The sequence below is a fragment of the Denticeps clupeoides genome, chromosome 17 (genome assembly GCF_900700375.1).
Source record: "Denticeps clupeoides chromosome 17, fDenClu1.1, whole genome shotgun sequence".
Taxonomy (NCBI): Eukaryota; Metazoa; Chordata; class Actinopteri; order Clupeiformes; family Denticipitidae; genus Denticeps; species Denticeps clupeoides.
The window spans coordinates 6,288,025-6,294,047 of record NC_041723.1 but is presented as its reverse complement, the minus strand read 5'-3'; positions in this window follow the sequence as shown (position 1 = coordinate 6,294,047).

The window sequence follows — 6,023 nt, the reverse complement described above, 5'->3', positions numbered from 1 at the left end:
CATCAAAACTATGAATGAACACATGTGGAGTTATGTACTTAACAAAAAGTGGAGACCTGACCTCCACAGTCACCGGACCTGAACCCAGTCCAGATGGTTTGGGGTGAGCTGGACCGCAGAGTGAAGGCAAAGGGGCCAACAAGTGCTAAACACCTCTGGGAACTCCTTCAAGACTGTTGGAAAACCATTTCAGGCGATGACCTCTTGAAGCTCATCGAGAGAATGCCAAGAGTGTGCAAAGCAGTAATCAGAGCAAAGAAACTAGAATATAAAACATGTTTTCAGTTATTTCACCTTTTTTTGTTAAGTACTTAACTCCACATGTGTTCATTCATCGTTTTGATGCCTCCAGTGAGAATCTACCAACATAAATGGTCATGAAAATAAAGAAAACACAATGAATGAGAAGATGTGGCCAAACTTTTGGCCTGTACTGTATTTGCATCTAAAATTTAGTTTTACGACTACTATTTAGTACTAGATAATAACAAACAACTTGGGCTGGAGAAGCTGAATATCTTCTTTGCTCGATTTGGCCCGTCCAGTGTGAGGTAAGGCGGGAGCTACGGAAGGTGAACCCGAGGAAGGCTGTAGGACCCAACGGTGTGGCTGGACAAGGGCTGAAAGACTGTGCAGATCAACTGCCTGGAATTTTCACAAGGATTTTCAACCAATCCCTGTCACAGGCCATTGTCCACCACCATTGTTCCACTGCCAAAACCATGAACAGTCTGAATGACTACCTCCCAGTGGCACTCACACCTGTCATCATGAAGTGCTTTGAGAAACGGGTGCAAAGAGATCAACTGAGGACACTGTGTCCACAGCCCTCCGCGCTGCCCTGACCTACCTGGAGCAGCAGGGGGCGCTACGCTGGACTACATTCAATACTATCCTCCCACAGTGACTGGTGTGCGAACTGGCAGATCTGGGACATCCAACTGCAGGATACTGGACTTCTGTCAGGTCGCACCCAGAGGGTCAGGCTGCGTCCCCACACCTCCACGTCTCTCAGCCACAGCACTGGGTGGCCGCAGTACATGTATGACTGTGACCCCTGACACCCCAGCAACAAGATCTTCAACCACGACAGCGTTTGGACTCATCTTGAGAAAAGAAGTTGAGCTGGCATACAGGCAGGATGCCAGAGTGGTGCAGAGTCAACAGCCTGATCCTAAACACCACAAAGACAAAGGAGCTTGTTGTTGACTAGAGGAAAAATCGACGGGGCTCCTATGAAGAGGGTCTCAGTGTTCAGGTTCCTGGGCATTGAGCTGGAGGATGACCTGACCTGGAGCTCCAACACAAATGAGCTGCTGAAGATGGTGCGGCAGAGGCTGAGAATTCTCAGGATGAAAAACAGCTCCCCAAGAATCCGCTCCTCGCCTTTTACCCCCGTTCCACAGCAAGTGTACTTACGTATGGACTGTGTGTTTGGTAAGGCAGCTGCACCTCTTCAGAAAGGAAGGCGCTCCACAAGGTCATCGAAAAACCAATTGGCTGCCCTCTACACACCCTGACACCTCACGATGGCGCAAAAAAGCAATAGACATTTGACAGGACTCATTACACCTCGGTCATTGCCACTTCCAGCTTTTACCATCAGGCAAAAGATACAGAGCAATGAAAACCAGGACAAACCGCCTTAAAAAAATTGCAATTTTCCCAAAGCAATCCAGACCCTAAACTAAAAATAAACTGTTATCCATATCTGTGCTATATCATAAAATGTACAATATGACCTCACTATGTGCAATATCTTCACATAACATGCAATAGACTGTAAAAATCCTATGAAATTTTATTTTTGTATATGTAGTATATATATTGTCTTAACTATATGCCTCACGCTTAATTGACTGCACCTAAAATTTTTGTGTGACAATGACAATGACCCAAGGAACTAGTGAAGGAACTAGTTTTGTCAGCAAGCTCTACATCAACCCAGTTGAAACCTGAGCAACACATTTAACCCCGTTTACTGTATAATTACTCTTTGGCTGTTGCTCTGGGTAACAGTGGAGGTGCAGAAGCCACCATGAGACCAGCTTGAGTAACCTGACCCCCTGTGTATTTTTAGATCCCACCATAACCATCCCTCTGTTTTCGTGTCTTTTTTTTTTTTTTTTTTTTTGGTCTCCATCTCAACTTGGTTTAATGCGGCAAAAAAACAGTGAAGTCGATGGGAAGCAGGCTCCTGTCTCACTGGCTTCAGTGACGCTCCCCAGAGCCTGGTGTAGCACTCACACCCGGAGATTCTCTTACCTCCCGCCCTCATCCATCAGTCTTTATGCAATGGCGTTACCCAAAAAGGCTGAGTCAGCCTGAAGAGCCACTGTCCACAGAAATAAAGTACCGTCAGTCAAACTAATGACCGTGTTACCAAGAAGCTGCAATAAAAGGTAAATGATCAATTTTAAAAATCCGGTATATATATTTATTCAGCAGAATCAGACCAAGCACTCCTGGTGGCTAGGGTGCCACCGTTATTTCGGCCCCGGTAATTTTGCTTCACTTGCTCCGCAGAGCATTTACTGGAGCTGAGGAGTCGAGGAAAGAGGGAAGCCGGAGAGAAATCCATCGCTACTCCTGCCCGAGCCGTTTTACTGCTGGATCAATGCAAACTGTAATGGGGAGAGGGAGCGGGCGAGTGAGTAATTTTGAAATAGTGAGAGAGAGAGAGAGAAGAGCGAAGGCTCAGGCAGAAGGGCACGAGTTTCATTAGATTATGTGATCAAAGTCATGCAAGTAATACAGAAATACATACATTCATACACATACACACCAATCCGCTTGATAAGCTGTGACAATTTTATAGATCTGATTCTATTCTGATAGATGTGGTGAGAAGATAATAACCGAGGGAAATAACACTACAGAATAACAGAATAAGCACAAAATATTAAACAGAATATAAATAAGTAGGAACAAAAATCATTATCTTACATAGAACCCCTGTGTTGATAATCAGAAGGGTGCCGGTTCGAATCCTTAGGTGCCACTGCTGCAGTGTTTCACAATGACAATCACTTTCACTAGTTGATTATTGGTGGCCTAGCAAGTAAAGAAGCGGAAACGTAATCAGAAGGTTGAATTCCCTGAACCGCCAAGGTGCCACTGAGGTGGCACTGAGCAAAACCCCATCCCCACACACTGGCCCGCATTGGGCTGTCGCCCCCACCCTGTTCCCCGTGTCCTAGGATAGATTCCAGAAGCAGCAACCCCAATCTGAATTTAGTGGATATGGATAGTGAGTAAGTGAATAGACCAAATATCAACAAACGTGACCTCTCTGGCGTACTTCTCACATTTTCATTTTATTTCAGGCTTCATGCTTACTAGGAGTTTTTTTTCTGATTGGTGCAATACATCATACACACTCACAGGTTGGCCTTTTGGTTAATGGCTCGACCTTTAAGCCTATTTGCCCCGAAGACACGTGGAAAAAAAACCTGCTTTGTGTGCAACGTGGGTGGAATGGTATCCTGACACCTACTTATCGGCAGTGTTATTAATCCTCCTGACGGGGGATGTGGGGACGAAATGCATTTGCACATGCAGAGCTAATGGGGTGGGCATGCGCTCTGAACATGGGGCACACAAGCAACCAGTCAAACTGACAAGAGAGCAGGGAAAGAGAGAGCTAGAGACAAGCGCAAGTTGGCCACTTTAATTGGCCAAAAGAGGGCCTCTGTTTTGAAGAAATAGTTTTGGTTCTAGCTTGGTCAGGCTTGGTTTCCATCCACCTGTCCGTCCATCCATGGCAGTTTTTTTTCAGATCTGAAGGGGTCATTCCAGTGCATAGGAAGATGTTACATGCATGAGGACCTATATGGTAAACTATACGTTTACCTTAAATTATAGTACTTAAATTAGAAAACCTTTCTCACTTTTGTTGTTGGCTGCTTTCCATTACCCTGAAGAAGCTGCTCAACATTGGACACAGGTTGTTCAGGGTGGACCTTTTAGCTGTTTTTCTTTCACTTTGGAGCCCACAAGCCAAAACCCATTTTGCCAAGAGCTATTGGAACATTTGTGGACGTTACGAGACCCCTATCATCAAAATCAAGGAGAAAATCTAAATATATTTGCAGTCATGTACTTCTGAGTTGTGACAATGAAATAAAACATGCAGACACAATGTAAGCGAGCATCCTAACCATTTGTGTATGTTGCAATGCACCCATTGCACCTTTGGTACCATTTCTCTACAAAAGGAAGAGAAAAATAAGACACTAATTAAACAACAGTAATGAGTCTGCATAATTAACAGGGACTCTCTTTTTATAATGGCAATTTCGGATAGCAAAACAGGCTGCTTATCAGAGCAGAAGCGGGGTCGTTAATGTCCCTTGGAGACGGTGAAGAGAATGCCACCTACAGTAATTGGTTTCAACCCCTGCTCAGGCGCCTGGCAACCAGTGAACTCATGAAAAGAGAAATCAGGTGTTAATTAAAGACACCCAGATGGAGCGGGGAAAGCAGTTAGGTGGAACGGGGTGACAGTGACAAGCCAGCGGCTTCCCATCATGTCACTCCGAAGTGAAGCGCTGGCTCTCATTCTCAGCCACATCCAACATCAGGGGGATTTGCCTGTGTTTAAACACAAATGTGGGGATAACAAGGTTGTCAAAATATTAGCTCGGTCTGGACAGGATCACACAGTCTAAATGTTTAAAGGAGACTCTCCAGTTTTTCCACTGACAGCTCATGGAGTTTTTTTAATGGAAAACATTTTGATTTAATAAGTTACAATGTTATTAATGGTCTACGGTTTTGATGGGTTGGGTTCATCAATCATTTTAATAAGATCAAATAATAATGGCTGATTCGATATTGTGTTTTTTTATCCGCCTGTCTCATTTCCATTTTTATACGTGAGTCCTGCTTCTTCATTCTTTGTTTGTCTCCTTATATACACATATGTTAAGTACATAACTCCACATGTGTTCATTCATAGTTTTGATGCCTTCAGTGAGAATCTACCAACGTAAATGGTCGTGAAGATAAAGAAAACACATTGAATGAGAAGGTGTGTCCAAACTTCTGGCCTGTGCTGTGCATACATAACGTGCATAAGTTTATATTTACTTATTGCACCTGCATTCTTCCTGTTCCTGCACATGACTATTGAGTACTGTGCTAATGTTTTTACTATGAATGCAGTTACACAAGCAGCCAAATTATTTTGTGATTATAATGCAGAAGCTTGAATAAACAAGTTACCCACAGAATGCTTATGAGCTACCACATAACTTTGAAACTGAAATGACAAAGGCAAAGATGCATCTTATACTGCTGATTTAATAGATAACACAAGGTAGTTGAAAATTTTGCCCACATTATCAATGCCTTTATTCAATAAAAAGAGTCTTACTGTCCTTGTACCTTCTGATTATAAGTCGCTCCGGATAAGGGCGTCAGCTAAATTCTGTAAATGTCAATATGTGAAGGTCACATGCTCCTATCAGCAGTTATTTTCTACTGTGATAAAGGATCTTCATTTAGGCCAAATTGTTCAGATATCTATATTTTCACAAAAGTCTCATGCGAATCATATAAAGGAAACATGGCAATATAAAGTATCAATATTTCATCATTAATACATCACTTGCTCAAACCATCTTCTTTTACCAGTGGTGCAGCTGTCTCACAAGTAAACCTGGGTTTATCCTGACATCGTAGGTGTGTCTAGAAAATGGATGGATGTATTATGCTGGATGTATTTCATGCATTTGCAGATCGTGCAGTAGAACATCCCAGAAATGTGAACAGCGCAGGGTAAAGACAGTAAGCGTGATTTAAAAGAGCTTTAATCTTGGGCTCTCTCTTAAATGAGATGACACTGCAGGGATGAAGCTCTTGGCAGCTCTTCGTTGAGATGGACTTCCCATACTGATAAGAGGCTCTCACTAGTCTTTTGGCCCAAAACAGTCCTTGAACGAGGCGCGAGTGCGCGAGTGTTCCAGATCTTATGGCCGCAAATAGAGATAGCTTTGTCTTCTCGAAGTGTTCATTAGCGA